The sequence below is a fragment of the Sorex araneus genome, chromosome 2 (assembly GCF_027595985.1).
Source record: "Sorex araneus isolate mSorAra2 chromosome 2, mSorAra2.pri, whole genome shotgun sequence".
Taxonomy (NCBI): Eukaryota; Metazoa; Chordata; class Mammalia; order Eulipotyphla; family Soricidae; genus Sorex; species Sorex araneus.
The window spans coordinates 37,062,892-37,089,402 of record NC_073303.1 but is presented as its reverse complement, the minus strand read 5'-3'; the positions used below and the strand labels follow the sequence as shown (position 1 = coordinate 37,089,402).

The 26,511-nt window shown below is 50.9% G+C and overlaps 1 long non-coding RNA gene and 2 pseudogenes across 1 annotated transcript; 1 reads left to right on the top strand and 2 right to left on the bottom strand.

The window, feature by feature from the left end:
• Nucleotides 1–470: 470 nt before the first annotated feature.
• Nucleotides 471–1,153, bottom strand: LOC129402175 (U2 small nuclear ribonucleoprotein B''-like; annotated as a pseudogene).
• A 2,444-nt stretch (nucleotides 1,154–3,597) lies between these two features.
• Nucleotides 3,598–6,625, bottom strand: LOC129402173 (patr class I histocompatibility antigen, A-2 alpha chain-like; annotated as a pseudogene).
• LOC129402182 (uncharacterized) lies at nucleotides 6,178–26,511 on the top strand. The gene is made up of 4 exons (XR_008628576.1): nucleotides 6,178–6,248; nucleotides 6,993–7,059; nucleotides 20,847–21,013; nucleotides 26,418–26,511. It is a non-coding gene; the product is annotated as an uncharacterized LOC129402182 (long non-coding RNA).

Genomic DNA, 26,511 nt, shown 5'->3' with positions numbered 1-26,511 from the left:
TACTAAAGAGAGACTATTCTTTTAAACAAAGTTTCTATGACAGTATTTTGTGATAGTTATTTTAAAAGCACACCTTTCTGCCCTGTTTTGCTCTATCTACAAAAGGACATGAAATAAATAAATTTCGTCAAGACACAGATCATGCCTAATTTAGAAAGCCCTTTTCTTGAGATTGCAGTGTGAAAGTATTATAAGACTGCTGCTTTAAAAATAATTATAAAAATATACACAGAGTAAAACATTAACTTTTCTTTTTTTGACATAGAATACAAATAAAGGCTTATTGAAAAAACTAAGGCCTTACACATTTTCAACCTCAGAAGACTAGGTAATCTTAACTCCACAAAAATTTCACTCTTCCTTCCTCTCTCATCCATCTCCAGTTATCACAATGCCCAGAACAAATGCTATCCAAAAAAAAAAAAACCTATAAATAACACCAAGTCCTTTAAAGACAACAATCTCAAATGTTATTTCTTGGCCCAGGTAATCTTCATGTTGTGGGATGGTGCGATCTTTAATCCCTGTCAGGCATCCTTGGCAGCTCCAGCCTGACCATCGTTTTCAAATTCAACAAAAGTAATGTCATCTCTTCCAGGTACCAAATGGACTTCTTTAAACTAAGGGACTTGATTAAACAGCATGGATAACATCATCTCATTAGTCTCTCCTGGCAAATTATTGAGGAATAAAATATAGTTTGAAGGGTAGTCAGGAACCTGAGGATTTTGTGCTAATTTCCTTGTGTATTTGCTGAACTTGGGTTCCCAGACCAGGCTTCATGTTTGCAATTGCTGCAGTCTGCTCCACAGTTTTGGCTTTTTCCTTTTTTTTTTCTTCTTTTCTTTCTCAGCAAAAGAGCCACGCATCTTGTTATTATATCAGAATCTATTTTTGCATACTGAATTCACATTCGTTTACCAAAAAATGGAAATCCTTGTAACCACCTTAAGGCATTAGTGGATTAACCAAGTTCCTTAACCATAACAAAAGCTTGTCCCTCATCTTCATGGTCTTTAAAGCCACAATATCTACCTTATGCCCAAACTGAGAAAACAGGGTATATAGGCATCTCTTTAGTTTTTCTTTTTTTTTTTTTAATTTTGTCATTCATATTATTGATAGAAATTGTACGATTTGGTCTAATATCCATGTTTTCAGTCAAACTTTTCAAACACCCAGGAGACAGAGGGCGGGAGCACAGGGCAAAACATCAACTTTTTACTATCAATTCTTCAGAGGCTTGACTAGCACACAATTTTTATCTTTAGCCCAATTATAGCGCTCTTTACTATTTTATTAGTCATCCTTGAGAGTAAAGAAGCTATTATTAATTTTTATAACACATTAAACAAATTTTTCTTTGAATGATGAGAAAATATTAAAATATGAAATATGTCCTATATTATTTTAGTATGAAAGTAGAAATATTTGCAAATGTTACCGCTTATTCCTTTTTTTTTGCTTTTTAGGTCACACCTGTCAATGCACAGGGGTTACTCCTGGCTCTGCACTCAGGAATTACTCCTAGTGGCACTTGGGGGACCATATGGGATCATGGGAATTGAACCTAGGTCGGCCAAGGCAAACACCCTACCCGCTGTGCTATCGCTCCAGCTCCTTATTCTTCCTTTTACTGGGAAATGTACATTTCTGCCACTCACATAATACTTATTTCCTCAAAATGTATCCCCCTTTTTAATCATATAACAGGTATGTTTGTGACAGTTGTACCCCAACAAACAACAAACACACACACACAGGTACAAGCACACACTTCTTACTTCTGTCATTATAATGTCAATGAAGGGAAAAGAAAAATATACATTTAAAAAGTAAAAGGAAGAAGTAGAAGAAAAGAAACTGAAGCTAATGTGAATAACAGTTACAAGACTCAGAAAACAAAGTTGATGTAAGCAATATCTATAGAACAGCAGAAACAGGAAAACTTTATTAATACTTAATACTTTGTAACAATAATCCTAAAATTGGTGGCTTAGGAGAACAATTGTCTATTAGCTCAAAGAGATAAAACCCAGTAAAATCAGATGGTGATGGAAGAATCTAGGGGAACAAAGGAGTTAAAGGATTGAATCAAACATTAGTGTGGGTGTAGCAACAGAATTGACTTTGATAGTCCAGTCTACATCCTCTAAGTGAAGCCAAGATGAGGTTAAACTCAGAAGGAATTTATTAGGGGAAGCCCTAAGAAGGGAATTTTTATCATAGATGCCCTAAAAAAGTATGAGAGTCCCAGGATTATTAACCAGCTTTACATATGAGCTTTTTAAAGTATATTCTCAAAAATAAACTTTAGAGGATGGGCAGAGAGAACTGAAGGGCAGTTGCAAATACAATTGAGAGGGTCACTCCAGAAATGTGTGGACTCAGCCAAGGCAGAAGTTCTATGTGAAAGTGAGGAATGTGGTGGGTAAGCTTGGGATTCTGCACAATTATCTCAACTGAGGTTGTGATTTTGAGGTTTATAGTAACACACATTTTTGCTTCATTCTCATTTCTGGTAGAGAGCCTTTAGAACTCTTGGAATTTCCTGTGGTCAGAGCTTTAGACACATATTCAGTTCTAATATTTGTCTTATCCTGTGCTTCCTGACACAGGGCTCCTGCAACTTCATGAATTTGGGGGGATACAGTGGATGGACTCCTGAAAAGAGCTGGTGACTGGAAATCAGCTCACAGAATATTGTGTACTGCCCCCCATCCCACCTCTTGAAAACGCAGAAGAGCTGAAAATAATAAATAAAAAATGTATGTATTATGTATGTTTTATATATATATGTCTGTAAAGATATGTTTCCCCTCTAAGATTGGTTGCCTTCTACTTTAAAGCCCACTAAATGTGCTACTCCTGGAATATTAGGTGTAGGTAAACATTCTGAGTGGCTACAAATGCAGCCAGAGGTCCAGGAGAAAGTTTACTCATGGGTGAGGCTCTGCCCAAGAGAAGCACTTGCAGTTTGTGGCAACTGACGCTTGTTTCTAAACTGAAGTTAAAATTTACAGTAAGATATATGTTCTCATTATATTAGTGTTTGTTGTGGGTCAAACAATCTCTGGGATAGAGAATTTAGAAATTTTTTAAATAGAACAACACACTGGGATTTCAGGAGATGACACAGGAGTTAGAGGGATCCTGAGCTGAAGTACACGGTGAGGCAACAACCTTGCACGTGGCCAACCTGGATCTGATCCCCATATGGTTCCCTGGGCCTGCCAGGAGGGATCCGTGAGTGCACAGCCAGGACTGTGCCCCTCTCCCCACAACGCAACAAGGGAGTGAGAGGTGCATCATAGCCAACAATGACTGAGAAAGAGACAGACTGGGCACACCTCTGTCCCCTCCCTTTCCCTCACAGCCTCTTGGTCATATGTGGGATAGACTAAAATCAAAAGAGAAAACACATGGAAGGTCTCAGGATTTCCATTTGTTTCTTCTCAAATTTCAGGGATCTCCTTTATTAACCCTCAACCCCACAAAACAGGTTTAGAAAAATGCAAATCAGATGCAGATTTCAGAAGGGGAGAAACATTATTCAGGAAAACAAAAAAAGAAGAAGCTAACACAGATTTAGACGGCTGCGTCCTGTCTGCTGCCACAGCCCAGAGCATCAGGGAAGAGAACGCAGGTCAGTGTGGAGAATCAGCACTTCTTGAGTCACAACTTTGGGATGTGAGGAACCCAGCGGGGCAGTTGCCTCACACTGTGAGAGAAAAGAATGAAGAGACTCAGTGAGTGACAGAAGTGGTGACATCCTGAGCAAGCTCCCAGCATCCCGCTCAAAGAACCCCCAAACCCAGTCCTGTCCCCTCTGCCCAATCCTGCCACTCCAGCCTCCAGAGTCTCACCTCTAGGGTTTGAGAGAGACTCATCAGAGCCCTGGGAACTGTCGCTGTCTGGGGAGGAACAAGCAGGCCAAGGTCAGAGCACAGGAGGTGGGAATAGAGGAGGATCTAGGGCTGTGGGAGCTCCTGTGGGCTCCGGTCTTTGTCCCCAGGATTCCAGGGCCCCAGCCCTGCCCATACTTACTTGCAGCCTGAGTTTACTGTCCTCCTTTCCCACCTGCGGGAAGGAAACATCCAGGGAAGGTCGGGGAGAGCACTGGGTCCTGAGCCACAGAGCAGCTCTCTAGGCCTGGACCCCTGGGTAGCATCAGAACTCTGAAGATTGAGGGAGGGACCAGGAAACACACAGAAAGGAGTTGCTCCAGGACTGACCAGCCTCTCCCAGCAGTCTGTGCTCACAGGGACAGTCCCTGTGACCCTGGGAACCAGGTTCATCCTCAGCTTATGGAGGTGAAAGTGTCTTTCCTGAGCAAACCTGAGAGCGGCACACACAGGGGAGTGTGAGCAACAGCACAGGGGCGGGTGGTGCTCCCACTAATGAGGCAGGAGAGCTAATACAGGGGGAGACCCCCAAAGTGGGACAAGACTCAAGACCTGCCATGTTGGACAGATTCTCCCCAACCCACCCCCATCTTACCTGAGCGCTTCCTCCTGCGGATCACAGCTGCCATCACAGCTCCAGTGACCACAGCCCCGAGGAGAGCCAGGCCGACAATGATGCCCACACTGAGGATGGTGGGCTGAGAAGGGGGCTCTGGGAAGGGAGGAAGGAGAGGGTCTGACCCCAGTCCCAGCCTGACCCTCCACAGTTCCCCAGAGGGGTCAACCTTGATTCCCTGAGAATAGGCTCTGTGCCCCGTCCCCCTCCTCACCCCATCTCAGGGTGACAGGCTCCGGCAGCCCCTGGTGCTGCACACAGCACGTGTATCTCTGCTCCTCTCCAGAAGGCACCACCACAGCCGCCCACTTCTGGAAGGTTCCATCCCCTGAAGGCCTGGTCTCCACCAGCTCTGTGTCCTGGGTCAGGTCCTCCCCATCACGCTGCCAGGTCAGGGTGATGTCGGCAGGGTAGAAGCCCAGGGCCCAGCACCTCAGGGTGACCTCCTGGTCAGAGAAGGGGTGGTGGGTGATGTGGCTTCTGGGGGCTTCTGAGGAGGAACAATGAGAAAATTCACACTTTGGGTCACTTCCACACTGAGGTTGAACAGGATAATTGGTTTGGAATAGAAGGTAAAAATCCAGACACAAGCTTGGCTGGAGAAACTGGATAAAATCCTAATTCCTTGGAAAGTTCTAGAACAGGGTTTGGGAAGGAGGTTTGGGTCTCTCAGGAGACACTGAGTCTGTCCTGCCCTGGGTGGAGGGTGAGGGACTGAGAGAAGCAGGAGTCAGAGCTGAGACCTGAGAGAGTTCACAGGTGGCTGCCGGGTCCCAGGGAAGCCACATTTGTTATTTCTGAGAAGGTCGCCCCTCCCCCCACGCTCCTACACTGAGAAACTTCAAGGTCCTGAGGACACAGGGTGGCCTGAGGGGAGGGCGGGTCTCTGTGGTACAGAACATGGAAACCAGGCGGGTCTCTCTCCTGACTGAAGAAGGGGCGCTGTTCGGACACTGAACCCCACTATGTGCCCCCTGTGGGGAGTCCCCCCCTCCCAGGGAAGGTCAGGGGTCGTCAGTATCCGGGACCCGGTACCTGCGCGCAGCAGCGTGTCCTTCCCGTGCTCCAGGTGTCTGAGGAGCCAAGGCACGCAGATGTTCTCCAGGTAGTTCCTGCGATGCTCAGCCTCACCCGCCTGCTCCCACTTGCGCTGGGTTCTCCAAGCCTGCGTGCCGCCGCCGCCGTCCAGGAGCGCAGGTCCTCGTTCAGGGCGATGTAGTCGGCGCCGTCGTAGGAGTATTGACGGTACCCGCGCAGGAGGCGCCCGTCGGACCCCACGTCACAGCCGTACATCCTCTGGAGGGTGTGAGAGTCTGACCCGCCCACACAGATTAACCCGGAACCGAAAACGAAACCGGGGCCCGGGCCCCGCGGCGCCTCACGGTCAAGGGTCCGGGGCGGGTCCCTCAGCCTCGGGGACGCTCGGACCCGCCTCGGGGCGACCCGCCCGTTCCCCGTGTCGGCTCGTCCCTGCCCGGCCGCGCTCACCCGTCTCGCTCTGGTTGTAGTAGCCGCGCAGGGTGTTCAGGCCCACTCGGTAATACTGTGCGTTGTCCTTGGCGTTCCGCGTGTTCCGCTCCCAGTACTCGGGTCCCTCCTGCTCCACCCACGGCGCCCGCGGCTCCATCCTCGGACTCGCCGAGTCGCTGTCGAAGCGCACGAACTGCGTGTCGTCCACGTAGCCGACTTCGATGTAGCGCGGCTCCCCGCCGGGCCGGGACACGCCGGTGAGGAAATACCGCAGGGAGTGGGGGCCTGGGGGAGGGGAAGGGGTGACCCCCGGCCCGACCCGCCCCGCGCGCCCCGAGGCCAGGGTGAGGGAAAGGGAAGGGGCTCGGGAGACGGGAAGGTGGGAGGGACCGAGAAGGGCGAGACTTAGGGGCGCGGGGGGAGTTGGGGGTTGGGGGGACAAGGAGGAACATTTGGGGGCGTCCGGGCAGGGAACCCGAGAAACTCCTTCTCGGGGTCCTGCACGTCAGTGCCTGGCAGTCCCCACCCTTCCCCAGCAACGAACTCCCCTCCCGACCCCGCCCTCACCCGCCCGGGTCTGGGTCAGGGCCAGGGCCCCCGAGAGCAGCAGCAGGAGGGGTCGCGGGTCCCACATACTGGAGGAAGCAGGCGGGTTCTGACTCCCTCGCGAGTGCCCTCAGTTTATAACCGGGAGCCGCGTGGACGGTGATTGGCTGATGTAGAAAGCGGTACCCAATGGGAGTGAGAATTGGGGACGCGTCAGAAGTATCCGGGCAGAAGGCGTTGACACAGGTTGCAGAGGGAGAAGTGAAACTCTGGAAAGATGAGGAATCCCCAGGCCTGATCTCCCGCCCCCAATACCACCCTGAGGACACTGGGAGCCACACCTGGGACCTGGGACTTGGCCCTCTCACCTGCTCCCTCACCTGATCGTTGTCACACTGTCTCCCCGTGTCCAGGACTGAGACTGACTCATCGATTTTCTATGGTTTTCATTTCAGTATCTCGCCACAATCTTACAAGTTCGTGAGGACCCCAGAGATGCGTCTGTGCGTTCAGGTTATGCCTGTAAGTGCGAAAAATCTGACTTAAAGCCCTTTATTGTTGGTGGCGACTATTTTTTTTTTTTTTTTGCTTTTGGCTTTTGGCCACACCTGGCAGCGCTCAGGAACAACTCCTGGCTCTGTGCTCAGGGATCACTCTTGGCAGATTCATGGTACTATATGTGGTGCCCTGGATCAAACCCGTGTTGGTCACATGCAAGGCAAGCACCTTACGTTCTGTAATAGCTCTCCTGCAGAGTTAGAGCCTGAAAATCACTTCAACTGGGATAATATCAACAACAGATTAATGTTAACAGGAAGACTTTTGGGGGAGGGCAAGGGGTCACACCCAGTGATGCTCACTGTCTCTGTACTCAGGAATTACTCCTGGCAGCGCTCAGGGGAATGAATGGGATGCAGGCAATAGAACCTATTTCAGGCAAGGTATAAGGCAAGCACCTTACCTGTTATACCATCTCACCAGCTCCTTGAAAGTCCTTTGAAGAAAAACCATATTAGATTTTTGCCAGGGACCTGCAGGAGCTGAGCAGGACTGATACATGGACGCCATGAGAACCAAGAAAGAGGCAGGAATGGGAGCGAAAAGCATGCAGTGAGGGGCTCACAGCCTGTGGACTGAGCCCTGACTCTTCTCCATGAATCATATTTATTACTTAGAAACCATAATCATCAGAACAACATTCTTTGTGCAAATACCAATAATTGTATTAAATATAATATATATGATGTAATAAACAAGATAGACTTTTACACATCCAGGGCCTTAGATCATGAGGAAAAGCATCTTTGTAATGGGCTTTCTCAAGGGGAGATTCTTTCAGAAGTGTAAGTAGAGATAGAGCAGATACAGAATCCTCCCCTACACCCCCCTCGCCAAGGCAATATTGAACCTCTAGTGCAAGTATCTGGGTTGAAAGGTTCCATAAAGGTCCCATAAAGGTCCCATAAAGAACCAAGGGGTCCCACAAGAACCTCTTCTCCTTCTCCTTTATTTATCTAATCCCCAACAATTTTTGTTTTTTCAGCAGAGAAATGGCCCAGTTCTTCGAGTACTCTTGAGAAGAACGCCAAGCTCTAAATCTTTCATGTAGACCAGTCAGGGCTGGGCTCTGGGCCCTCCTCAGAATGGGGTTGGGCAGATTCCCCGAACACCCCAGCCACCCTCCCCTGCCCGGGGCCAACAGCACCCACCCACACCCAAAGTTTCAGGCATAGAAATGGCCCAGCTCCACACCTGAACCTCATCAAGCTGCCAAGCCACCAAATGCTTCCAGCTTCTGGAGGGACACCACATTCCATAGTAGTTTGAGCCACCTGACCCCTTCCCAGTAGGAAAATGGCAGATGTGACAGAAAGTTGTGTAGGATATTGCAAACCACAATGTCCAAAAGAAGAGAGAGAGAGAGAGAGAGAGAATGTCTGTGTGTGTGTGTGAGAGAGAGAGAGAGAGAGAGAGAGAGAGAGAGAGAAGTAAAGCACCTGCCATAGAGGCAGGAAGGGGGTGGGGAGTGGGGGGTGATGGGAGGGACCCTGGGGATACTGGTCCTGGAAATGTCCACTGGTGCACGGATGGTGTGGGAATATTGTATGACTGAAATCCAGACATGAAAAACTTTGTAAGGGTCTATCTCACAGTGATTCAATCAAAACATTAAACAAATTGTTTCCTAGAAGCCCACCAAGCTCAGTGAGCAAAAATTGTAACACAGAAGGCTCAGAGGCACAAAACATCCAGTAAACACTCAGCTTCAGTGACACCATTGTGAAATAGAACAGTGATCACAGATTGACTTCTATTGATCTATTTCCCAATACTTTCTTTCTGTAACAAGCAATATAAGGTAAATTATTTTGTGCCCGTTAGGGGGTCAAGCTCTTGGGTGTGAGGAAATGCCAGTGAGTGCAACCAAAATAATGAGCAGCGCAGCCAAGTGTGCCGACACCACAACTGACATGTGCAACCTCAGAGCCAGAGCCTGTGTGCAACCTCAGGGAGCCAGTCCATCTGTGCGAACTCAGAGCCAGGCCACCTGTGTGACTTCAGAGAACCAGTCAACCTGTGCGACCTCAGAGAGCCAGGCCGCATGTGCGACCTCTGAGAGGTAGAACTCAAGTGCCACTTCATTTATCCCTGCAAGAACTGCCACTACAATGGAATTATATGATTATATAAAGTTTACCAAGAAATTTAACTGCCAAAAGTTAGGTATGTGAGAGCCACTCTCACAAATCACCTTTGACTCAGCTATATAAGTTTATTTATTGGCCTTATCACAGAGACCCAGAGATAAATCTCAAGAGAGACCAAAAGCCACAGTTAATCTCAGACCTACGCATGGCTGAACAGACTGGGGTAAATCGAAGGGGGCAGGTTAGCCTGTGCCTGCCCAAGCAGAGCCCCCAGCAGCCACTTGCTTCCACAATACAAAATCGCTGCCATATCCCCAGGCTGACTCCACTGTCTCAGGATGGACCTCACCGAGATATAATCTGCTGAAAATTTGGGTATGTGCGTTTTGTGACTGAAATCTCCAGGCTTTCACGAAGTTGGTTTGGCCTGCCTCCCCCCACTTCTCAATACACGTGGAAGCACTGGCAGTCACCCCCACAAACCAACTCCAAGCCACCCTGTAAACTCTAGTACTGGCCTTGCTTCAGAGACCCAGGAATACATCTCTAAAGACATCAGAGGCCAGAGATGCAGCAGGGAGTTCTGGCAGACACCACAGGTCGCCCCCTAGTGTGCACAGCTGGGAACTCATGAAGAGATCTCTGCTAGGAAGCACAATTCCGACTGAGTTGTCTTTCTGTGCTATGGCCACACGGGGGCGCCGCTGCTCTGCTCGCTCCTACTTGCAGGGGCGGGGCTGTGGTCTGACTCAGGCTGAGATGCTGACCTGGAGGAGGAGGAGATAGGGGTCCAAGATAGTTTGGCCCAAGATAGATGATAGGTCCAAGATAGATTTGCCCAAGTTAGATTGGCCCAGGTAGAAGATTGGCCGAAAGTAGATTGCCATGGGATGAAGGTGCTTCAGAGCTGTCCTAGGGTCAGGATCTGGAGCCGGATGGAGAGTTGCGAAGGGAAACCCCTGGGGCCTTGTGCTGGCCTTGCTGCACACACAGCCTGAGCCCCGGCCCTTTGAGCTAAGGCATCTCACTGGCCCCTGGGCATGGTTCACTGTCTTGTGAGGTCTGATGTTTCTAAGATTCTTTTATTGCTCATTTATTTCTGTCCTTTTCCTTCCCGTTGTTGTCACTGCTGTTGGTGCCTTCACTGGTGCTCACACACTTGGATGTGGTGCTTGCCAGGGTCACACACTTGCTCACAGTGCTCACACACTGTTCAGTTGTTGCATCATTTAGGTAACATCATTTAGTTGTGGTGCTCCTGCACATTTGGTTATGGTGTGAAAGACAGAATTATTGTTTGTTTTGGGACCGGGGATCACACAAGACAGTGTCACAAGCATCGCACGAAGCATGTGGGATGGTGCCAGGTGTCAAACTCATGCTCTCATATCTGCAGGGCAGACAGTCTACACTGAACAACATTCCCATGCCCAAGAATGTCTACACTGAGCAATATTCCAGACATTCAGTCTAGCCTCCTCTCCCAGTCAGGAAAGCTAAGCTAGTTCTGTGAGTTGGGGATAAGGCTCAGGGGTAGGGCTCAGGCCTTTCACGTATAGAGGCAGGGGTCCATTCTGGCTGTGCAGAAACAAATAAAAGTTTAGTTCAGGGAAGATATTTGCCATAGACTAGAATGGAATTTTATATTTTGAGTATGATCTGACAAATACTTTATAAGTGTCACAACATTTAAAATATTTAAAGTAATGTTTAAAACTGGTCACATACAGAAGAATTAAAAATATTCTTAAGGCCAGGGCCAGAGTGCAGCAGGTAGGGTGTTTACCTGACATACAGCTGACTGGGGTTCAAGCCCTGGCACCACATGTGGTTCCCTGAGTCCCCCTAGTAGTAAGCTCAGAGCACTGCCAGTAAGAACCAAAAATAAACAAACAAAATTGAAAGTTTCATACAACCTGAAGAACAGTTCTTAGTGTGAGCATTACAGAGGGATTCATTCTAAAGAAACAGTGTGGGAAAGAGTACAAGGAGCATAGGTACTCTTTGGGACGGGGTTAGGTGAACGAGGAGAATTAATGTTAATAACATAAGTAGCACAAGGAGATGTTGGATTGTATTGGGCACTTTGGTGGTGGTGAGATGCAGAAACTGCATTAACACTGTACATGTCACCTTAATTGCAACAATAGATATATTTGTATGTACAAAATAAAACACATGTCTTGAAATAGAGAAACTGATGAACATGTGTCATCAGGGGGTGAGGGTGACCATCATCACTGATGACCAAATGGCTCCTGCTCTCCCTGAAGTGCTGTTGAGAATGACACTGAGTCTGTGGGCTTCAGACACCCCTAGCCTTGGCCACCACACCCAAACTGAGGGGTTCTCCAGTGTATGGCAGAGCAGCCTCCTTACAATGCCACGTCATCCAAGACTCAGCCAGAGGAAACTTTGGGAGACATGACTGGGATTTCACTTGTGGTGAACGACCCTGGGATGGGATCCTAGGAGATAAAAGAAAGCAGTAACATCAAAATGTAGTGTAGAGATTCGTGATACTGTCCTGACGTGGACTTATCAGCTGTAGAAATGTGGTAGCGATAAAAGATGAATAATTTTCCTGAGAAAAGCAACAGGGAGTGGAAGGAAAGTTCCCTTGTAGTTTCTAGGTTTGGCATCACAGACTGGAGAAAGAGGTTATGGGGACATTTTGGAACCTCACACACAGCACAAGACCCCAGAGGTTTCCCTTCCGCATCTCTCCACCCAGCTTCAGTTCCTGACCCCAAGACTGCCCTGAAGGCATCTTCATCCCCTGGATGTCCTCCTCCAGGTCAGCATCTCAGCCTGAGTCAGACCACAGCCCCGCCCCTGCAAGTAGGAGCAAGCAGAGCAGCGGCGCCCCCGTGTGGCCATAGCGCAGAAAGAGAGTTCAGTCCGAATTGTGCTTCCTAGCAGGGAGCTCTCTATGAACTCCCAGATGTGCACACTAGGGGGCGCCCTGTGGTGTCTGCCAGAACTCCCTGCTGCATCTCTGGCTTCTGATGTCTTTAGAGATGTATTCCTGGGTCTCTGAAGCAAGGCCAGTAATAGAGTTTACAGGGTGGCCTGGGGTTGGTTTGTTGGGGTGACTGCCAGTGTTACCATGTGTATTGTAAGTGGGGAGAAGTAGCCAAACCAACTTTGTGAAAGCCTGGAGATTTCAGTCACAAAACCCACATACCCAAATTTTCAGCAGATTATATGTTGGTGAGGTATATCTGAGACAGTGGAGTCAGGCTGGGGATATGGCAGCAACTTTGGATTGTGGAAGCAAGTGGCTGCTGGGGGCTCTGCTTGGGCAGGCACAGGCCAACCTGCCTCCCTCCTATCTACCCCAGTCTGTTCAGCCATGCTTTGGTCCGAGATTAACTGTGGCTTTTGGTCTCTTTTGAGATTTATCTCTGGGTCTCTGAGATAAGGCCAATAAATGAGCTTATATAGCTGCATCAAGGGTGGTTTGTGGGCTGGGTCCCACATACCTAATTTTGGCTGTTTAATTTCTTGGTAAACTTGGTCCTAAGTTGTTGCGGTCCGGCCAAAGGCACAGCGACAATTTTAGGATGTCAGGAAGCCTGAAGACACCATCAGGCTGCTGATGCACTCGCCCCACAGGTACAGATCGACATGTTGGCGGCATCACACCCCTCACGAGAAAAGATATTAAGGATTTTTTCCATCTCAAATAAGACCCCTTAACACTAATGGAAGAATGAAAGGACCCAGGGAAGGGAAACAAAGTCTGTGTTGCTTGGAAGCTTCAACTCTGGGCACTGGTTCTAGTGTTTCCAGATTTCCACAGCATGTAAGAGCAACAGCTGTAGGCCATGACATTGCTACCAGGAAACTTTTGCTGGAGAGGTGAATGTTCAAAAATCTAGCATATGAGAGGTGGCAATGTGTTGTTTATGAAACCCTATCAACAACAGCACTGTAAACAACAGTACAAAACTTAACAAAAGAATGTTGGAGCAGGAGTGTGAGTACAGCAGGTAGGACATTTCCTTTGCTTTCGTTTGACCAGAGAATGATCGCAGATATCACATATGATTCTCTGAGCACTTCCATGAGTAATTCCAGAGTGCAAAGCCAGGAGTAACTCTGGCCAAAAACCAAAACATAACAGGAACCCCTGACAAGGCTCCACAAAACCTTCCCATCATAGCGCTGACTGGTGGGTGGGAGGCAAGTTGTCTGCAGGGCAGGGGCTATTGGAAGAGATGAAGGGATCCGTGTTGAAACATTGTATGCCTGAAACCAAATCATAAGTAACTTTGTCATTTCACTGTAACTGAATAAAAATAGGGAGAACCAGAATCCAGCATGGATGAACAGTCTAATGCGCAAACTTGACTGTTGATTTTTAAACATTTCTCTGTCAGTGACCAAAAATCCTCTTGTTGAGGCAGCGTCTCCACATTTTGTTTGTTTAGGGAAGAGAGTAAGAGAGTGCAATAGAATATCTTAAAATTGTTGAAAAAAAAAACCAAAAAACAACCCTCTTCCAGAGGGGAGCATAACATGACACTCGCCATCATAATCATTCCACGGGATCCTATGCCAAGCTGTTTCACTCAGAGTGTCCCAAAGGGAGCGGGTGAGAGCCCTCCCCACCGGAAGGACCAAACCCCTGCAGTGGAGAACCTGCAGAACCCAATCGCCCCGCTCAAGGCTTCTCTCCACAAGTGCAGGCTGAGCCTCGCCCATAAGTGAACCTATTCCTGGACCATGCGCCTGCAAAAGCAGCCATGCAACAATTCATAGGACACACCCTACCCATACTCCAAAAGTACCGCACCACATTTAATGGGGTCCACAGTAGCAGGCAATCAATCTTAGAAGGAAATATATACATATATATACATATATATACACACAGATATATTTAAAAAAGCACACAAGGCTCAACCTTTAACAAAATGTTAGTGATCTCTTATAGAAGGTCCAAATGGCCCCTGTCGAAATAGAAAAACCTTTACACTCTTTACTCTAAGGATACTTTTTTTTCATTTTTAAAAAAATTTTATTTTATTGAATCACCATGTGAAAAATTACAATGCTTTCAGGCTTAAGTCTTAGTCATACAATGCTGAAACAACCATCCCTTCACCAGTGCCCATATCCCACCACCGAAATAAGGATACTCTTTTGGAGCATCTTCAGTGGTTTTCATAACAATAAAAATACATTATTTTAGTTCTGCTTTGGTATAGGAATTAGGGTTCAGGATGGAAAATCCAAAATATGGTTGTGGGAAAGTGTAATGGTTGTAGGATTGATGTTTGAATGTTAAATGTAACCAAATATTGTGAACTAACATATAAAAAAATTAAAAATGAACCTCTTGGGGTTGGAGAGATAGTGCTTGCATGCATGCATCCACACCCAGTTTGATCATCACCCCAGTTCCTGGCAAGCAAATCTGCCTATTAGTGACACTGACAGATCCAGATGAAGAAGATCTTGGCCATGGGGCTGTGTGACTTGGAGGGACATGGAATTGCTACTTGAGGGAGAAGCATTGTGCAGCCCAAAAGCAGGTCCTCAGCAGCCAGGACAGCCTCTAGCCAACATTAAGTCTCAACTAGGCCTCAGTTTCTGTTTCCCCAGAACAGGACTTGCAGTTTCTGGTAAACTCCCAGTTGAGTAATTTGCTGAGATAAGAAATTGGGCAGTTGGCTCTGGCAAGTCATGAAGAGTCACTGTACCCCCCCCCCTTAGAAACTGTTACTAGCCATGGTCTAATTGCTGACCACTGTTGTAATAGGGCTGATGCTAAAAATAGACCAGTATATAAATTGCTTTTTTATTCTCAACCCCAAATAATCTGCTTGTGACTGGGAGTCGGGGTCCTTGTCAAGATTCTACTGCATTAGATGAAAGTTGGACCCTAGCTTGAGCTAGCAATGGCTCAGGCTAGTAATAAAGTTCCTTTTCCTTTGCATTATTGTGTGTGTAACTGGGTCTCTAGTGGTGGAGATCCCTCCACATACGATATAGGAACTTTATACAGATTTTGCCAGTTTGGAAAAATTGGACCAAGCTGGACTTTCTTCCATAGAAGGACTGGACCAGGCTTTGCTGGATATAGAAAAAACGGACTGCAAAAGAGCACAGTAGAAATGACATCTGTACCTATGTATTCATTGCAGCACTGTTCACAATAGCCAAAATCTGGAAACAACCCGAGTGCCCTAAAACAGATGACTGGGTAAAGAACCTTTGGTACATCTACACAATGAAATACTATGCAGCTGTTAGGAGAGATGAAGTCATGAAATTCTCTTATAAATGCATAGAGATGCAGAGTATCATGCTAAGTGAAATGAGATAGAAAGAGAGGGACAGACATAGAAGGACTGCACTCATTTGTGGAGTGTAGGGTAGCATCACATGAGGCTGACACCCAAGGACAGTAGACACAAGGGCCAGGAAGATTGCCCCATAGCTGGAAGACTGCTTCATAGTGGAGGGGAGAAGGCAGATGGAATCACTAAGAAAATGATGGCTGGAGGAACCAGTTGGGATGGGAGATGCGTGCTGAAACTAGATAATGGACCAAACATGATGACCTCTCAGTGTCTGTGTTGCAAGCCATAATGCCCAAAAGTAGAGAGAAAGTATGGGGAATATTGTCCTCCATGGAGGCAGGGGGAGGTTGGGAAAAAGGGGGTATACCCGGGATATTGGTGGTGGGAAATGTGCACTGGTGGAGGGATGGGTGTTTGATCATTGTGAGTTTGTAACCCAAACATGAATGCTTATAACTATCTCACAATGATTTAATAAATTTTTTAAAAGTACCATAAGGATATGGTGAATGGTATTAGGCTCCTCTTGGTGGTGAGATGCAGTAAGGGTACATTAACACTATCTGTACACATGTTACTTTACTGCAACAATGAATATATTTGTATATAAAAGAAATGTGTGTCTTCAAAGGAAGAAACTGAGGATTATGTGTCATCAGGGGGTGAGGGTGACCATCATCAGTGATGACCAAATGGCTCCTGCTCTCCCTGAAGTGTTGTTGAGAATGATACTGTGTCTGTGGGTTCCCCACACCCCTAGCCTTGGCTGCCACACCCAAACTGAGGGGCTTTCTCCAATATATAGCAGAGCAGCCTCCTTACAATCTCACGTCATCCAAGACAGAATCTGAGACCAACTCAGCCAGAGGTGCCTTTGGGAGACATGATTGGGTCCTCAATTCAGGTGCATGATCCTGGGGTAGAGCTGAGGAGAAAAAAGAAAACAGTAACATCCAAGTATAGTGTGGCTAGAGAAATATAGTAGCGATAAAAGATGAAGAATGTTCCTAGGAAAAGGAACAGGGAGTGGAAGGAAAGTTCCCTTGTAGTCTCTAGGTTTGGCATCATGGGCTGGAGAGAGGGGTTATGGGGGCATGATGGAATATCAGACACAGCACAAGGCCCCAGAGGTTTCCTTTCCTCTATTCCCTGCCCAGCTCCCGAGCCTGACCCCAGGGCTGCCCTGAGGGCACCTTCATCCCATGGGTGTCCTCCTCCAGGTCAGCATCTCAGCCTGAGTCAGACCACAGCCCCGCCCCTGCAAAGTAGGAGCGAGCAGAGCAGCGGCGCCCCCGTGTGGCCATTTGGAACAAGATAACTCAGTTTTAATGGTGCTTCCTCAGCAGGGGCATCTCCGGGCTCTCAGCAACAGGACAGGCTGTGCTCACTAGGGGGCGCTCTATTGGGGTCAGGTGCTAAACACATTCACATGGAGGGCTCCTCTTCCTGCATAATTGTGAGCACTAGTTTCAAGAGTGATTAAACAGCCCAAAAGCAGAGAGAGAGAAAAAGGAAGGTGCCTGCCTAGAGGTCGGGGTGGGTCAGGGCTACTGGGGACTTTGGTGGTGATCACGCACTGGTGGAGGCATGGGTGTTTGATCACTGTATGAGTGAAACTCAATCATGAAAGCTTTGTAACTATCTCCCGGTGATTTAATAAAAATATTTTTTTAAGAAGAGTGATCAAACAACATGTGCCTGAGAAATCCTTGTTAATAGCATTGTAAACCACAAGATCTTAATCAATAAAAATATTTAAATAAAAATAAACAAGGACTCCAGGCCTTAAGTGCTCTACCCAGACCAAGAGTGAGCCCCACAAACATAGTGGTGCCCCCCCACCCCCGCGATGAGATGAGATATTGATCCCCAGTCTCTGTCACTTCCACTGCTGGTGACGCCTCTGAACCAACTCTAAAATTTCATCCCCAGGATGAGGTGGAGGAAGAAGGAGGAAAAAAGAGCCCCAGGCCCTGGACTAGGGATATAGGAGAATGTCTCAAGGAGAAGGGAGATAGGAAGAAAGAGTGACTTTAGGGATGGAGGCCAAATAACATGAGGGGGAAGAAGCAGAGGAAAGGGGCAGGGCAGGGCCAGCTAGTGGACGCCTGTGGGGAGGGATGGACTCTGTGTGGATCAGGCACAGGAAGGCGGAGTAATAGAGTCTGTTTGTCATCTGAGGTCAATTATTGGATCAGGAGTTTGCTCTGCAATTGACTGGGAAACTACAATGAACTTTCAGGCAATTCCCCATGCTTTGAAGTCTGACATAACTCAAACACAGGGAAGAGCAGAGTATAAGGGAAAGGAGAGGAGAGGTAGGGAAGGGAAGGGAAGGGAAGGGAAGGGAAGGGAAGGGAAGGGAAGGGAAGGGAAGGGAAGGGAAGGGAAGGGAAGGGAAGGGAAGGGAAGGGAAGGGAAGGGAAGGGAAGGGAAGGGAAGGGAAGGGAAGGGAAGGGAAGGGAAGGGAAGGGAAGGGAAGGGAAGGAAAGGGAAGGGAAGGGAAGGAAAGGGAAGGGAACTGGAGTTGAGGAGAGGGGAGAGGACAGAAGATATTAAAGACTTTTCCCCTCTAGAGTAAGACCCATTTACGCTGATGGGAAAATAAAGGGACCCAGAGGGCGGGAGGGAGCAAGGCCCGTGCACCCTTGGGAAGTCAGCCCTGGACACCGGTTCTCCAGTTTCCAGAGTTCCACAGATGTGAGTGACAGCTGTAGGCCATGGCATGTGCTACCGTGAAACTTTTGTGGGAGAGGGGATAAAAAAATCCAGATATGAAAGGCGGTAATGTGTTATTTATGGAATCCTGCCAGGAGCAGCGCTGTAAACCACAGTGCAAAAGGTAAAATAGCTGACGTCAGAGTGACAGTACAGTGGGCGGGGCGTTTGCTTTGCTCACAGCCCACCTGGGTTTGATCTCAGGCACCCCAGACGGTCCCTTGAGCACCACCAGGAGTAATTCCTGAGTGCAAAGCCAGGAGTAGGGCCAGGTATGGCCCCCAAAGAGTGCCTCTCCTGGAAGCAAAGGGGCTGGGGGTGGTGGGGGATGGGGGTTTGGAGGAGATACTAGACACTGTGAAAGGATCAGTGTTGAAACATTGTCTGCCTGAAGCCAAATCATGAATAACTTTGTAGCTTCTCAATCACCAAATAAAAAGAAAGAAAACATATTGCAGCACAGATTAACAGTCTCTGAGTGTAAGGCACAGACTTGACAGTTGATTCTTAAACACTTTTCTGTCAGTGACACAAAAATCCTCTTGTTAAAGCAACACCCCCATATTTGTTTGTGTAGGAGAGAGTGTGGCAGAATGTCTTAATATTGGTGCATTAGAAAAGAAAGAACTCGATAGTGCTGGAGAGGTAGTTCTTGCCGTGCATGCAGCCACACACTCCCACCCCCAGTCCGACCATCTCCCCATCCCTAGGAAGTGAATCTGCCCGTTGGTGACACTGACAAACTCAGCTGAAGTAGCTCTTGGCCACGGGGCTCTGAGACTTGGAGGAAGATGGAATCTCTGCTGTTCTGTCCCGGGAAGGGAGTTTCGCTCACAGATTGACCAGGCCAGATGCAGGATGCGAATGCAAGGCCCCTTTATTGCTAGCTCGAGCTGGGGTCCGAGTCCCATCCAACTCAGTGGAGTCTTGACAAGGACCCGGACTCCAAATTCTGAGCAGCTTATATAGGGTTTGGTTACATAACAGTATTTTTCCAGTAACTGGCAATATGTTTCCAATTCTTGGTCCCAGTCCTGTCCTGAGATTCCACTCCCTCAGTGTAAAAAACTAAAGAACGCCAAGGGGGCGCGTACACTCACGGGCTCTCCAGGCAGCTCTGTCTCACTGCCCGCGTCCGGTGCCCCGGAACCGCTGTGTGTGCTGTCGGTCAAAGGCAGGCGACGGAAGGAAGAAGGAAGAAGGCCAAACTGGTTGCTCGATCAGTTTATTTCATTCTCTCTCTCCGCTTCTCTCCCGCTCTCGTGGATCTGGCCCTCATGGATCTGCCCCCGTGGATCTGGCCTAGGACTTAATTCTCTTTCAGCAGGAGGATCCACCCAAGGGCGGAGTCCCATGAATGTGTTTCTCTTCTCCTCAGCCAGCAAACATATATGAATTCATAATATTAATTATTTTGTATGGACACAATAAGAGATGCATTAAAGCTTATAGAATTGCTCTCCTGGGGCCATCTCAATCTCAGACTACAGTGCTCAGGCCAGATCAGTCTTTCCTATCCCTGGCAGGGTCCCAGTCTCATAATTACTATTGGGTCATGACAGCATTTGTCTATGATCAAGCTCTTAACTTATAGTTAAGAATTAGGCACTTTGGCCAGGCCCATCTCGATGCCAGGGTAGCACATAACTTACCGCTTGCCCTGGATCCTTCCCGTCCCACGTCGGGGACCCTACTTTGGGGTGCTAGGAACTGAGGGCAACTGAGGCTTTAAGTGGAGAAAGCAGATGCCCGGGAGGGAATAATATTCAAGGCCAATTAATTCCCAAGTTATAAAAACATAATATTGTCTTCTTGTGTCTATACAAAACAGACTTGCTATGAATAAACTATGCAACGGACTCAAGGAGAAGAGAAAAACATTATTTACAAGTCAACAGAACACTAAGAAAGAAGCTACAAATAAAGAAAGGAATAGGAGCACTGTAATGGGAGTAACTTAATAAACCTAAACTAAGTGAGGCTATGTTATCCTACATCTCAGCCCTCTCTCCTTGGCTAGGCCCCACTGCCCGTGCCCCCTGCTCTGATAGATTGTTGCCACGGGTCGGTTTATCTGCCCAGGGTGATACTGTTTCCTGAGAAGTCGGGACCTTCTGATGGGGGAAACTGAGACTTAGGCCTGCTGAGTTTCGGTCTTAAAGTGGAGCCTGTCATGATTCATTATAGCCTCACAGTGGAGAGTACTTGCAAGAGCACACAGTACACACCAGCACGTGGCAGGGCCCTCGCATGTGCACATAGCACACATGAGCACTCGGGCATGGCACACATGCACACATAGCACACACAAGCAAGTGAGCAGGATACAAGCACACAAAGCACACAGGAGCACGTGGGCGGGGCGCGCATGCACACAGGGTGAGCGCCTTGTGGGCACGTATTGCGGCCAGGTCTGTGCTACCCAGAGCGCGCCAGGCGGTGGCCCTGGAAGAGAGGCAGGAAATCAGCCCTAGCTGCCCACAGAGGCACAGCCCCTGGCAGTGGCCTGGATCTGCTGCGTGCAAGCTGGCTGGCGGAGCGGCCTAGTGGGGGGGGGGGGGCGGGGGAGGAGGCGCCGGCATCAGGTTGAGTTTCAGATAACTGCATCTGATGCTTCTCCCCGCTTCAGGGTCCAAGTGCGCTGAGGTCACCTGAGTCTTGGCAGCTCCGCTGTGCCCTTTCAGAGCCAAGGTTGGTGCCTCCTCAGGGAGTTCGTGCTGCACCTGAACCTGAGGGTGGTTCCTCCTCCAGCAATTGGACAGCCAGGGCTCCCGAGCCTGAAGACCCCCAGCAGAGGTCAGTGGGAGTCTGAGAGAGGCAGTATCCGGGAAGGTGTTTGCCTTGCACGTGTTAGGAACCCTGGTATGATCCCTGGCACTCCAAGTGTGCCCTGAACCCTGCCAGGAATGATCCCTGAGCACAGCTGGGTGTGGCCCGAACACCTATTTAACTAATCAGCTGTTATGGGGGCCAGAGAGGTAGTCCAGGGATTACGGCTCTTCCCTGGCATGGTTTGAGCCCCAGCACCATGTATGGTCCAGGAGCCCCGCCAGGAGCCCCTGGGCACCACTGAGTGTGGCTCAAAAACAAATAAAACCAGATGCACCTCAATGACACTGCCACAACCTCTGCCCCTGGAAAGTTCCAGAGCCCCTGGGGGGAGGGGGTATTGCCCACTTTGGGACACTCTGCTCTGGAACTGACACTGGAACAGATCCTTCTCTTTCTCCTGCCACCCCATCCCTTCTCCACTGCACCCACAGTTGGTCCCTGGAGGACACAGGTGAACCTCATGTCCCTCTCCCCTGCCCCCTCCCAGAGTGTCAGCAGAGACCACAGGAAGCGCCCTCCGAGGGCGCAGGAGCCCTGGCAGGGAGCCCCCACTCCACCCCACACCTCCCCAGTGCGGGGTTCCCATCTCTCCTCCCGACAGGGCGAATGTGCTGGGGCACCTCAGGATTTGGCCGGCAGATGCCTCGCCCCCCACATCAGGGGAAGGGCCCAGCGCCCGTAGCGGAGAAGCTGGTCCTGTGAGTGTCCAGGTCTCCAAGCCAGCTTCTGAGCACCGGCCCTGTGTCAGTCGGAGGAGTTTGGTGGGAGCAGGTAGGGAGCTCACCTGTGGCCCCCGAGGTGGGGGACAACCTCCCGCTGCCCCACAGGGGTCTGTCACAGCAGAGCAGACCTGCCCAGGCTCAGGCTGGAAATCCCCTCCAGCTCAGGGGATGTCGGAGCTTCCGGTCAATCCACATATACAAACTCCTGGACCTTAAGTGCCTGCTCAGGGCAATGAGTTATGATTTATGTTCCCCTCACATCCCCGGTGGCTCCTACATGCTGGCGCTGGGAACTCTGTGTGAGCAAGGCAAGTGTGTCTGCGCCTCCCAGGGGCTACGTGGCTGATCTGGAGGTGCCAGCCTAAGCCAGCAGTACCTAACTTGCTGGGGAGAGGGGATGGAAGGTGAGCCTCGAAAGGCTTCCTGGAGGAGGTGCTGTCTAAGACCTGAAAAAGGAGTAGAAAGAAATGAACTGAGCACCAAGAGGTGAGACTTGCCCAGTGAGAGAACCATGTGGCGAGATTGGTTAAATGGAGTCGAGTGGAGGGGCTGGAGTGATAGCTCAGCGGATAGGGCGTTTGCATTGCATGTGGCCGACCCGGGTTAGTTTCCAGCTTCCCATATGGTCCCCAGAGCACCGCCAGGAGTAATTCCTGAGTGCAGAGCCAGGAGTAACCCCAGTGCATCGCCAGGTGTGATCCAAAAAGAAAAAAAAAAAAAGAGTAAAGTGGAGTGGAGGTGCAGGGGGCCACAGGCGGGAGGGAGGCGTGTGGCCCTATGGGCAGCTGTGGCGGAGCAGGAGCTGCTGAGCCGCCCGGGGGAGATGCTGCAGCAGGTGTCCTGACTGGGCAGGGAGTGACCTGAGCGGAGGGGAGGGCTCAGGAGCAGGTTCCCACCCCGCAGCCCCCGTCAGGGCCCCTGCAGCCAGGCAGCTGTCCCTGTCCCTGTCCCTCGTGACCAGCTGGGCTGGGCCAGGTCTGGGGCTGCTGACTCAGGCCCTGCTGGCCAGCTCAGCGTCCCTGTCCCCCCGGGCCTCTTTGTGGGGCTCTGCCACTGACCACAGCCTCGGCCACAGACTTCAGGGCACTGTGGGTCCTGTTGTCCGGGCCAGCGCAGGCGGGGGCTCTGTCTGGACTCCTCTGGGACCCAGCACAGTCAGGGGTAAGCTGTGGACTGGAGCCTGAGGGTGGGGCGGGGCTGAAATCCAGGGGCCCATCTGCTCTGTCCTGCCCTCAGGCTGTATCCTGGGGGTGGGAGGGCAGGGGGGAGGGAGTGTGTGTGCAGACCATCTCTGCCATCAGACTGGAGTGCCCCTGAGATGTGGCTTTCGCAGCTCTGGGCCGACTCCCATCAGCCCTGGGGCTCCCCGAGCTTTGCCCCTAGTGTGGACCCCTAGAGCCCCCTCAGACACCAGGCTCAGCTCTGCATGTGGGTTACAGACCCACATGGTAATGGCCCCAGCCGAGCTCCCCCTGCCCCCTGAGTCCCTGTCCCCACCTGTCCTCTCTGCCACCTGGCCCAACTGTCGGCTGTGCTTTCCCCAGGCGTGGCCGAGGGCCCGGAGGCATGAAACCGGCGTGGTGTCCCCCTGGGGGGGTGCTGCTGCTGCTGCTGCTGTGCAGGCGGGGGGCCTCAAGAGCGGGACCCCCAGAAGACACCTTCTGTTATGGCATCTTCCCTTGGGGTACGTCCTCGTCCTGGGTGGTCTGTCCAGCTGTCTGTCCACCCGTCTGTCCCATCTGTGGCTGCGGGAGAGTTTGGTTGTTTTAACTTCTTGACAGAGAGGGTGGGACAAAGAAACTCAGGTGGGGGCTGGGAAACAAAAGGCTCCTTAAGCCCTTTGCAATTTTAGTTTTCATGCATTTATTTGGGGAGGGTCGGGGAGGTCCTCAGGGCGAGCCTGGCAGGGGGCGCCAGACCAAATGGGGGTCTGGGGATGGGACCCCGAGCCCTCCCTGCTCTCTGTCTCTTTGCCTCAGTGCAGTTCTCTGGAGATGCTGGTCGGAGATACAGGTCAGCAGGAAGAGGGTGATGAGGCTCAGTGGGGGGCACAGGCTGGCGTGTGATGTCTAATCCGACCCTCACTGCCCCCTGCACTGCCACATGCCACACCTGTGAAGTCGCTTTCCTCACTCTCCTGCCCTTTTGGGAGATAGGCAGCCCTCCACACACACACACACACACACACACACACACACACACACACACACACACACACACACACACACACACTCACAGAACCACATCCCTGAGGGCCAGGCCTGGGTGGGGAGTGAGCCCTCGGGCCCAATGTGGGGTCTCTGCTTGTCGGCTTCTCCTGGGGCGTGGGCAGTTCTGCCTTCCCGACGAAGAGCAGAGCGTGTGGGAGCAGGACGGGAAGGGGCCCAGCATCTGGGACGACTTCACCCGGTGCAAGGCAGGGAGCCCTCCTGGACACGGGCAGGCCCAGGGGGCTGGTGATGGCTACAAGGTCCAGGTGAGTGTGGGGGGGGGGGGAGGGAGGAGAAGAGAAAAAGTGAGAATGACTGAGGCACACTCCTGGGACAGATAGGCTGGGGTGGTCCAGCTAATACTCCCCTCACAGTGCCCTGCTCAGCACCCCCACTCCTGTGGTTCTGGGGTGCACCCTGAGGTTTCAGAGTGTGGCCTCGGAGGGTCAGGGTCCACCTGAAGGGCCTTGGGCCACTGCCTGCTGGTGCCTCCCAGGCCCGGAGTGCCCAGACCGCGCTCGCTCTGCGTCCTGCTCCCCTCTGGCTCCACTTCTCAGCAGATCCCGCCAGGTTTGTTCGCAGAACCTCAGTGATGTGACTGTGGGCGCTTGGGGGAGGGGGGTGGGGGGGCCTTTCCCACAGGGCCCAGCCCACCCCCACCTGATGAGGACAGGCCGGCTGGAGTGAGCTGGAGTGGGGGCAGGGTGGACAGTTTCGGCCCCCCCACAGGGACACCCCCACCCCGGTCTTCTCCGTCCATCTGCCTCCTCCCTCCGTCTGTGCAGGAGGGTGTGGGCCTGCTCCGGAGCCTGGGCATGAGCCATGACCGATTCTCCGTGTCCTGGCCCCAACTCCTGCCCACGGGTGTCCGCGGTGAGGAGGGCGGTGTCCCAGGAGCCCATGGGGTGCCCTGTGTCCTGTTGGCTTTGCAAGGTCACTTGGGGGAGGAGGAAGAGCCACAGACCCAGGGGATGGCCTGGACACGGGGGGCAACAGGGCAAGGGGTGGGGGAGCTGTGGCCCGAGATGAGCCAGGGCCTTGCGCCCCTCGAAGCCCTGCTTGTCTGCTCTCGCCGAGCAGGTGAATGAAAAGGGGGTCCGGCTCTACAGCGACTTCATCGACGCCCTGCTGAGGGTCAACATCACCCCACTCGTGACCCTGAACCACTGGGACCTCCCGCAGGTGAGCAAAGGTGCAGCCGGGCGCTCAGCTCCACAGGTGGGGCTGGAGAGGTGGGATTGCCCAGGCAGGACAGAGCCTGGGTCCAGCTCCTCCCTCATCAAACTTCTGCCATGTGCCTCAGTTTCCCCTTCAGGCAGCTGCAGAATGCCTGGTTCGGAAGCTGGGATCTGTCTGTGCCCCCAGCTGGGAGCTGGGAGCCCATGAGGTGCTCAGAGCTTACTCCTGGCTCTGCACAGGGATCACTTCCGGTAGTGCTTTGAGGACCTTGTGGGATGCCAGGGATCTAACCAGGGTCAGTCACATGCAAGGCAGACGCCCTCCCTGCTGTGCTAAGGCCCGGCCCCTGCCAAGTTACTCTTAAGTATTAGCCTCAGCCTTGCTCAGCTCCCCGCCCCGCCCTTCATTTGCATAGCTCCTCCCAGCTCCTCCCAGGTCAGCTCCTTGTCTGCTTCTTTCTCAATATTTTTGTTTTGGGGTCACTCCTGGCAGTTACTCCGCAAGGGGTTACTCCTGGCTCTTGGGCTTCGGGGGAGGAGGGGAGGTGCGTGTGAAGTTCCAGGAATTGAACCTGCATCTGCCATGAGCAGAGCAAACACCTACCCTCACTTCTCTCTTGTCAGCCCTCTGTAGCAACTGCACTATAGCACTGTCATCCAGTTGTTCAATTGTTTGCTCGAGCGGGCACCAGTAACGTCTCCGTTGTGAGACTTGCTGTTACTGTTTTTGCATATAAAATACTCCACGGGTAGCTTGCCAGGCTCTGTCATGTGGGTGGGATACCCTCGGTTACTTGTTGGTCTCTCGGAGATGGACAGAGGAATCGAACCCGGGTCGGCCATGTGCAAGGCAAACACCCTTCCCGCTGTGCTATCACTCCACATCATGCCTCAGCTCCACATGTTTTTTTCTTCTTGGGTCACACCCAGTGATGCACAGGGGTTACTCTTGGCTTTGCACTCAGGAATTACTCCTGGTGGTGCTCAGGGGACCATATGGGATGCTGGGAATTGAACCCGGGTTGGCCGCATGCAAGGCAAACGCCCTACCCGCTGTGCTATCGCTCCAGCCCCCAGCTCCACATTTAAACCCTTTCATGGCTCTTCACATCTCAAGCCCACACCCCTGCCCCTCAGTGCCTGTGCCTCTGGCTGCACTCTGTCACCGTCATCACCCATGTTTCTCACACAAGCACGGCTGGGCAGCTCCAGAGTCCCTCCTGGACACAGAATAACCAGCTTCTGTCCACTCTCTCAGGTGCTCCAGGCCAGGTTCGGCGGCTGGCAGATTGTGAGCATGGCTGCCTACTTTCGTGACTTCGCTAAACTGTGTTTCGAGGCCTTCGGGGACC